Source organism: Octopus bimaculoides, chromosome 26, assembly GCF_001194135.2.
Source record: "Octopus bimaculoides isolate UCB-OBI-ISO-001 chromosome 26, ASM119413v2, whole genome shotgun sequence".
NCBI lineage: Eukaryota > Metazoa > Mollusca > Cephalopoda > Octopoda > Octopodidae > Octopus > Octopus bimaculoides.
Genome location: NC_069006.1, coordinates 18,044,460 through 18,054,777, shown reverse-complemented (window position 1 = coordinate 18,054,777; position 10,318 = coordinate 18,044,460).

The following is a 10,318-nucleotide window of genomic DNA, read 5'->3' as shown; positions in this document are numbered from 1 at the left end:
CACTTGCATGTTAATTTCACGAGCAGGCTGTTCCGCTGATCGGATTGACTGGGACCCTCGACATCGTAAGCGACAGAGTGCCAACATCTTCTGAGTTTAAATACTGCTGAGGTTGACTTTGCCTTTCATCCCTTTGGGAACAATGAAATAAGTACTAGCTGGGCACTGGGGTCAATGTAATCGACAAGTCTCCTCCCCTAAAATTTGGGGCTTTCTACATATTGTAAACAGGATTATTAATAACAGCATATCGTCATCACCACTTCAAACAAGTAGTCAATTAAAGCAGCCTTTATATAGTCATTTAACCTGCTAAATACAACAACCAAATCTCCTTCAATTTGTACCCTATTACCTTCAGGAAAGAAAGATACACTGGACAATGTAGGATGAAAGACAAAATTGACCTTGGTGGGGTTTTAAGAAAGTTTGCTTCCCAACCACATGGTTCTTGATTCAGTGCCACTATGGGTAAGTAGCTTCTACTATAACCCTGGCACAAACTGAGCTTTGTGAGAGGGTTTGGTAGATGAAAACTGAAAGAAGCCCACCATACACACACACCTATATATGTATCTTTCTTCCCCACTACTGCTTGACAACTAGTGCTAGTTTGTTTACATCCCTATAACTTAGTGGTTTTGCAAAAGAGGGACTGACCGAATAAGTAACAGGCTTTAAAAATAAGTAGTGGGATCAATCTATTTGAAAAAAAAACCTTTCAAGATAGCACCCCATTGTCACAGTAGTCCAATAACACAAGCAAGTAAAAAAATAAAAGGCAGCAAAAAGAAAAAAAAAGGTAATTTATAATGATAAAAAAATTAAAAAGTGAGCCTGCATTTGAATTTGAACTTAAAAATACAAAACTGAACACAAAGTGTCTGATGCTCTACTAATTCTGCTATCCATTCACCAAACGTCATCATCATCAGTTAACATTGGTTTTCCATGCTGGCCAATGGGAGAGCTGCTCCAAGCTCCATTTGTCTGTTTTGACATGAGTTTCTACAGCTGGATGCCCTTCCTAACGCCAACCACTTTACAGAGCGTATTGGGTACTTTTTATGTGGCACCAGCACAGGAGCTTATTAAATGGCACTGGCATGGGTGTTGTTTATGCGGCACTAGCACAAGTGCTTTTTATGTGACTCCCTGGCACAACTGCTTTTTACTTAGCACCGATGCAAGTGCTTTTATGTAGCACCAGCATGGGAACTTTTCATGTGGCACCAACATGGGTGCATATATGTGGCACTGGTACTTGTATGTGGAACTGACATGAATCCTTTATATGCGTCGCTGATATTCGTGCTTTCTGCATGGAACTGGTATGGGTGCTATTATTTCTTGGCAGATAGAAATCTAATTTCTAAGAGAGGCCAAATATTTATTATATCATCAGTCTTTCCCTTTCACAGATATAAGCTCAGTTCAAGATTTTTTCTTTTTATCTTTTCTTTTTTAACAGCCAAATTACATCATGTTAAGTGCAGGAAAAATACACAACACACGTACACAGATGAGTGAAGAGGTGGTGTGGGATGGGCAGACATGTAGTGCGCAGGGGTGTGTAATAAGATAGAATTAATTAAAATAGAAACAAGCAGCAAGTGGTTACTGTTTAAGACTGATAACCTTAGGTCAGGCAACAAGACACACACACACACACACACACTGACCTCACAACAATCCCACTTGCAAAACAAGGAGGGTCACCAACAGTAGGTGGTTGTGCCTAGGACAAGGGGAGTTAAGTGCTGAGAGAAAACTTCTATCAAATTACAGGGTAAAGTGTGTAGGTGTGTGTGTGTGTTATCACTGATTCATTCACCACCGCACACCTCCCACTTCATGTATGGGAGACAACAAATGAGTGGGGAGGTACAGGTAAGGTGTGGGTGGTGGTGGTGGTTAGATCTGCTTTCATAGACAACAAAAGAACAGTTGTATGACATGTGATGTTGCACAGCTGACAATGTGTGGTAGGGAGGAAGTAGCTGTGGTGATAATGTTGTTGTTGTGGTGGTGGTGGATCGTAGCTATAGTGGATGGTACAGTTAGGTGCCAGTAGAATGGATAAGCAAAGGTAGCTAGAGTAGAGGTAGGTGGCGATGGTGAAACTGCAGTGGGTGTTATGAAGACAGGATGCAATTGAAGAATAGAGGCAAGCCAAAAGTTAAGAAGCTTGCTTTCCAACTACATGGTTCTGAGTTCAGTCCCACTGCATGGCACCTTATAATTAAATATTAGAAGGAATTATATCAAAGTATTAAAATATTTTGTGTATTGTGAAAGTACAACCAATTTATTGCACATAAATTTTACTAACAAAATCTTTTATGGACCCCACCCAGGGATCATGTGGATCACTGCTCCAATGATTGTTATATTAATGCCTTAACAACAACAATAATAATAATCCTTTTTACAATAGACACAAAGCCTGAAATTTGGGGGAGGGTGGGGCGAGTTGATTACACTGACCCCAGTGTTCAACTGGTACTTATTTCATCAACCCAGAAAAGATAAAAGGCAAAGTTGGCTTTGGTGGAATTTGAACTCACAAAATGAAGACAAACGAAATGCCACCAAAGTATATTGTCCATCATGCTAATTATACTGCCAACTTGCCACCTTACTCTTTTACTTGTTTCAGTCATTTGACTGTGACCATGCTGGAGCACCGCCTTTAGTCAAGCAAATCGACCCCAGGACTTATTCTTTGTAAGCTTAGTACTTATTCTATCAGTCTCTTTTGTCGAACCACTAAGTTACGGGGACCTAAACACACCAGCATCGGATGTCAAGTGATGTTGCGGGGACAAACACAGACACACAAACATATACACACACATACATATATACGACAGGCTTCTTTCAGTTTCCGTCTACCAAATCCACTCAGAAGGCTTTGGTCGGCCCGAGGCTATTGTAGAAGACACTGGCCCAAGGTACCGTGCAGTGGGACTGAATCCGGAACAATGTAGTTGGTAAGCAAGCTACTTACCACACAGCCACTCCTGCGCCTTACTTAATAATAATAATTGAAAATGTAAATGGTTACATTACATAGGGTGGTTGTCCAAACAGGACAAGGACCAGGCTAAAGACAACACACACACACACACACACACACACACATATAGTCTTAGTGTCAACTTACTTTTATGATTTATCGTAAATAGATCAGATTCCACATCGGACGCCTGAAATGAAAGGAAAAAAAAATGATTAGAGATATATAGAAAACTGTCATAAATAGATAGTCAAAAGTCAGAAAATAAGTAAACAATTGCTAGAAATATGCAAATAACTGCTAAAAATATGTAAGCAAAAGTTTAGAAAATATGTGGACGATTGCAAGAAATCTGTTGACAAAATGCAAGAACTATTTTCAGAGTAGTTGCTAGAAACGTGTGGTGCAGACATTATTAATTCTGAAATAATAAAGGTACAGTTATCACATGTTATTTTAAAGTAGGTGAACTATGACAAGGGACCACAGTGCAAAGAAACTTCTTAGAGGCATAGGAGGAGCACGTTTCCCAGTATCAGTGTGATTGCTGTAAAGAATATAGATCTAATGGCAAGGGTGGCCCAAGATCTTTGGTTTCTTCAGCTGCTGGAAGCTGAGGGAAATTGTGGCAGTTAGCTCTAACATAGTTATGTTAGAGCTAACTGCCACAATTTGCTTTTCTCTCTCTCTCTCTCTCTCTCTCTCAGGGTATATTCCCATAGTCATCTGTCTCCCTGGATTTATTCACAAGGGATCAGGGCAATACACATAAGGCCCCATAACTGTGGTAAGGATGATCAATTCACTCCTTTACAAAAGATCCATTATTCTCAAAGGGGTCACCATTTCAAGTATTTCCAGGTTTATGCATCTTTTTGACGGGACTTAGGGTCTGCCCTGCTGGGTTTCTAGGAACCCTCCTCTCCAGCAAAGCATAGTGGCGCTCCTGGTTTAGTTGCTGATGACTGTGTAACAGGTTGTACTGGATTACTTGCTACCTGAAGCATTCAAAATAATACACACTAAGAGGTACAGCTGCATGATTTTGAGAAGTTTGCTTCAGGTGGTGTCAGGTTCAAGTCCAAACCGTGTGGTGACTTTGGTAAGTAACTTGTGACATGTGGTCCACGAAGCCTACTGAAGGGACAATTACTGTTCTTGGATTGTGGAATTAATCCTCTACCAGGTTGTCAACACCACTAAACTGACCCTTGGTTGTCTTTAACAGGATCTACACTGTTGCATGTGTCTGGGTCAGATCTGCAATCAAACTCGTCTTTAAACAAGTCTTAAAGAGTCTGAAGATGTCAGAAACATGTGGACAAATTGCTAGAGACATGAGGACAACTGCTAGAGACATGGACAACTGCTCTGAATATGTGAAAAATTGCTAGGGATATGAGGACAATTATTGCAAGAAAATGTGGACAATTGGTTGGACAACTGCCTGAAATAACTGATAAGAAAACAACACATATATAGACATACACAGGATTGTATACAAACATATACATCCATATAACAGATGTTAGAATGTATAACTCGAGCAAATTGTTGTCAAAGGAAACGAATTGTTGTCAAAGTGAAAGTAGGCTGTGTAGTCATAATGTAATCAACTAATTAACAGGTGTCTCTCACTTTCACATTGTATGGGTCTGGTGGAGGTGGTTGGGAACAAGAAAGTGAATAGACCAGTAACCAAGACAGTGTGTTTCTATATGAAAACCTCAACCTGGCGGAAGCTTTGTTTTTCAACTGCCACACACACACACACATACATAAACACACACAAAGATGCACATGTACAGATAGTTACACAAACCTGTAGGCATGGGGAGAGAGAGAGAAACAGACAGAGAGAAGGGAGACAGAGAGAGTAAGGGAGGGAGACAGGCAGAAAAATAGAAGAGAGAGAGAGAATGGTATTCTGTCAGAGAAGATGAAGTGAAATCCAATGAAATTTGCTGAAGATATGTTCTAATTATCGATTGGTCTGCTCCCAAGTTGTCGTGATTGATCTGTGCTAATTAACGATTAGCTTAGTGACAGAGCTATTGATTAATTAGCATGTTATCCGTGATACGAAAATAATAATTTCTGCAGATACGATAATAATGACCATTGGCACATTTGAAGAAATAGGAAAGGTCTTGAAGCTATGTAAACACTGGAGAGAGGGAGAGAGAGACGGAGGGAGAGAGAGAGAGAGAGAAATGAGAGAGATAAGAGAGAAAACAAGAGACAGAAAGGGATAGAGAGAGAGAGCAGAGGAGATTGATAGAAACAAGGTTAGTGTGAAAGGAGAAGGGAGATGGGAGAGGAGAACTGAGATCGAAACTCATTAATCGCATTAGTCATTGCATTACATTTATTGATAATTAACTCATACCCAGCCATAACTCTTATGAGAGCCACACGGTCCTACTCGCCAGACCCACTCCACCACTCCTTTTTATTACATATCGTAATCCTGAAATTACATTATCACACTAATGCAGATATTATTGCCTCTGACTGTTGGGAAGAGGAGAGAAGGGTTGTACTATGCAGTGTTAATCCTAAACACAGGGGCTAATCCCAAACACACACACACACACAGGGCTAAGGTATATCTTTTATTGCTTATTTGTTTCAGTCTTAGACTGCAGCCATGCTGGGGTCACCGGCTTGAAGGGTTTAGTCAAACAAATTGATCTCTGTAGTTGTTTTTAAGCCTGGTACTTCTATTGGTCTCTAAAACTGCTTAGTTATAGGGATGTCAACAAACCAATATTGGTTGTTGTCAAGTAGCGGAGGTGCACACACATACACACATACATATATGTCCTTATAACTTAGCAGTTTGGCAAAAGAGACCAATAGAATAAGTACCAGGTTTAAGAAAAATAAGTACTGGGGTCGATTCTTTAAGGCAGTGCCCCAGCATGACCACAGTCTAATGACTGAAACAAGTAAAAGATGAAAAATACACACACGACAAGCTTCATATGCATACACACACACACACACACACACACACACACACACATGCCGGGCTTCACATACATATATGGTGTGTTTCTTTCAGTTTCTGTCTACCAAATTCACTCACAAGGCTTTTGTTAGAGCAAGGCTAAGACACTTGTCCAAGGCACCATGATGTGGGACTGAATCTGGAACTATATGGTTGCGAAGCAAACTTCTTTACCACACAGTGATGCCTGTGTCTATGTGTACATACATTAATGTTATTGCACTTATTTTCTAGAAAGAAAATACTAGAAATTACTCTTTGCTCACTAATAGCTATAATAATATTCTTGTTGTTATATCAACAACCATTCTGCCTCTCCCCGTCTCTTTTATACTATGTATATATAAGATTGCTAACCTATCATTCTGCAAATGCCACTGTGGTCTACTTTGTTGTATGCATTTGAATAAATTATCCAACCTGGGATAGTGGGGAGGGAGAAAAACACCATGCCAGAGAAGTAGCTTATCTCTCAGCTGTTTCTAAGACCCAGTACCACACAAGGCTATCAATCAGCCAATCCTGAAATGCCTGATATCACACGAATCGAGCTAATTTTGTTTACAGTCATTTTAAAAGAAATGAGCTGTTCTCTAACATATGGAAGAGAGCTGTCTACCAAAGCCTTGTGAGTGGATTGGCCCGAGGCTATAGAAAGAAGACACCTGCCCAAGGTGTCATACAGTGGGACTGAACCTGGAACCATGTGGTTGGAAAGCAAATTTCTTACTACACAGCTATGCCTACATCAATGTTAACAGTTTTTCCTTCACCCATCAGTCTATGTAGGCCCTGCCATGCTCTGGGTGACACAACTTTCTCCCCTCACCAAATCATAACCAAATCAATTTGTGTTCTTCATGCTTTAAGATGGTAAGATAACAATTTCAGGGATCTCTGACTGCAATGTTCAGCTGGTCAAATGACCATGTAGTAGCTCTCTTTTTTGATTCAGTTCCTGTAATAGTGTGGTCCATGTACTGTTGCTGTATGGTACCTTTACTCTGGTGTGAGTATGTGCAGTAAAACTCAGGTTTTGGACTTCAGACATTAAACACATGAACAACATATATATATATAGAGAGAGAGAGAGAAAGAGAGACAGATTTTTACACATGCATAGACACACACACCCACAGAGTAACTGAAGAAAATCAACACTATCTCTGTTTTTATAACAGGTGAAAGATACAAACAAGTATGATACCGATAAACCTGTAGGACCTTCTATGAAGAGCCATACACAAAAACTCAAGATATGAAGGGCAAAGTTGACCTAGGTTAGGTTTAAACCCGGGAAAAGGGGGAGGCTTTAGAGATGAATTTCTATTGGAAAAAAAAGACACACGTCATCATTTAACGTTCCCTTCCCATGCTGGCATGGGTTGGATGGTTTGACAGGAGCCAGCAAAGTAGAAGACTGCTCCTGGCTACTGTGTCTGTTTTGGCAGGGTTTTTACAGCTGAATGCCCTTCCTATGACCATCCACTCTGCAGAGTGGACTCAGTGCTTTTTACTTGACACCAGCACTGATAATATCGTTTTTAAAGTTAGATGGCCCTTCCAAATGCCAACTACTTTACAGTGTGGACTGGATGCTTTTTAAGTGGCGCAAGCACTGGGCAGGGTCACCAAGTAACTTGCAAGACAAGGAATTTTCTGAAGGGAGAGAAGGCATTGGAGGAAGGGATCTTGCAATAGGATAATGAAAGGTTAGAGTGTGACAGAGAGACAAAGAAGCAGAGACATGTGTCGTGCTATAGAGGAGGGGGCATTGGAGGCGGATATCTTGTCAGATGATGAAAGGTTATACTGAAAATGAACTCTCACAAGCAAATACACACAAATGTTGGTGGTTGTTGATTAGCCTTAAGTGAATCATCATTTACCAATTATGACCATCCGGTCTCTTTTTAGGGTTTTGTATGACTACAATATCTAAAATAGTTCTTTCTACCAACCACCAGCTTGATACAACCTGTACTAAAGTACTTGTATTTAAATTATATTAAATTTGATTGTGATTAAAATCTCATTTGGCTGACTTATGTTACAAATAGCTTCCTGAATCCTTCCAAAAGCTAATTACATTGAAAATGAAATGAAACACAATCTATTCATTAAAAATACAGTGGCAGGATATGATTGGAGGGAAATTTGGTTGCTATTTTTAACAAGTCGAGCAATCAAATATAGATTCCCTTGTATGCTTCAACGGATGCTTCATTTAACAGTTTATAGAGCAGTTGAATCTGGTACCTCTAGGTTAATAGGAAATGTTGTTAGAGGAAGTATTGTGAGAGAGGTTGATGGATAACCCCTCCCCTCAAAATTCCTGGCCTTGTGCCTAAATCAGAAACAGCCACTACTACTACTACAACTACTACTAGCATGTTACTTAAGTGGAAATTGGGGGAACACTAGACATGCTGAAGTATGTATATGAGTTCAGTTATCATGCAAGTAAGATGCACAATGCAAAGCAGTGAGCTGGCAGAATCATTAGCACGCTGCGTGTGTGTGTGTCCGCCCACTGCTTGGCAACTGGTACTGGTGTGTTTAAGTCCCCATAACTTAGTGGATCAGCAAAAGAGACCAATAGAGTAGGTACCAGACTTTAAAAAAAAAAGGAAAGAAGCACTAAAGTAGATTCATTTGACTAGAAATTCCACAAGGTGGTGCCCCAGCATGGTCGCAGTCTAAAGAACAGCTATAATTAAGTTGGTATTTGGAATATAAATTAACAAGAAATTTTGATGGACGGTTTTAAATTGAATCACTTTAAATTGAATCACTTTAATTTAAATTGAATCACTTTAAAACCGGAAGTTTGTATCAGAGAACTGAGTGCGGTCTCAGGCAGGCTGGTATCAGGAGAGTTAGACAGAAAAACAGACACAACAACGCCTAAGTTTAACACATTAAATAGATGTAACTGACGCAACAGATGTAATCTGTAAAACAGATGTACAAGACCGAAGACGCGAATGAACTGAGTGATGGCAGTTGAACCACATATCCATTTCAGTGAAGGACCGAGGTTGATTTCATCGATGATAATTCTTCAGATAGATGAATGATGGCAAAGTTGATCTCACAATAATAATAATAATAATAATAATTTCTACTAAAGGCACAATTTGTGGGGAGGGGAACTAGTCGATTGCATCAACCCCAAAGTTTTTCACTGGTACTTAATTTATTGATCCCAAAAAGATGAAGGGCAAAGTTGACCTTGGCAGAATTTGAACTCGGAATGTAAAGACAGATGAAATGTCATAAAGCATTTTGCCAGTTTGCTAATGATTTTGTCAGCTGCTGCCTTTACTACTACTACTACTACTACTACTTCTGCTACTGCTATTACTACTACTAATCTCTTCTGATTTTGGAAACAGGACTTAACCTGTGTTTCCCAAGAATTTGTGGAGAGAATGGGGGAAAGTGTATAGTATATTAGCAGTTGATATACACCACAAGCTCAGAAAGAATATGAGGGTAGCATGATATAACATAGCAAGGATAGTCCATTGAGCATTTTGCAAAAAGTATGAACCTGGCAGAGCAGAAGATTGGTATGAACCATAACCTGAAAACATTATCACAGATGATAATGCAAAGATCCTGGGGACTTTATGATTCAGTGCGACTATGAGATTGAGAATAGGAAACCAGATATAATGAAAATTGAGAAAGAATGCAAACAGAGCTGGATTATAGATACAGCACGCCCAGCTGACAAGAAGATAAGTGATAAAGAAGAAAGAAAAGTCGATAGATATGACAGGTTAGCTTGGGAGGTTAAGCAGTTGTGGTCACTGGGAAAGGTGGTAGTAATACCAATAATTGGAGCCTTAAGAATAGTAAGTAAGGATCTTCAGAAGTACATTGAACAAATAGGGGTCTGCAGTACAGGTGGAGCACTTGTAGAAAACAGCACTGCTTGAAAAATAAGCGGTGATACCTCAGCTAGGACGCTGACACTCGTTGATGCTGCATCGAAGAGGCCAGGGAATAGAAGAAAGAAGACATGCACCCAACACCAGAGCTGAAGACACCTCCGAAAGGGGGTGGCCCAGCCACATCAAAACGGTAGAGGAGTAGGGGCCGAAACCGGACGTGGTTCCTCCTGATGATGTCTTGAGCTAACTGGATCCTAATCCACCAAGGGAAGGTATGTCGGAAGAAAGTAATTCAACAACGCGGGTTGATGAACCGTAAGACGTGTGGCCAGAACCTCCTGGAAAATAACCATATCGAGGGACATTCCACAGTTGAATTAGAAC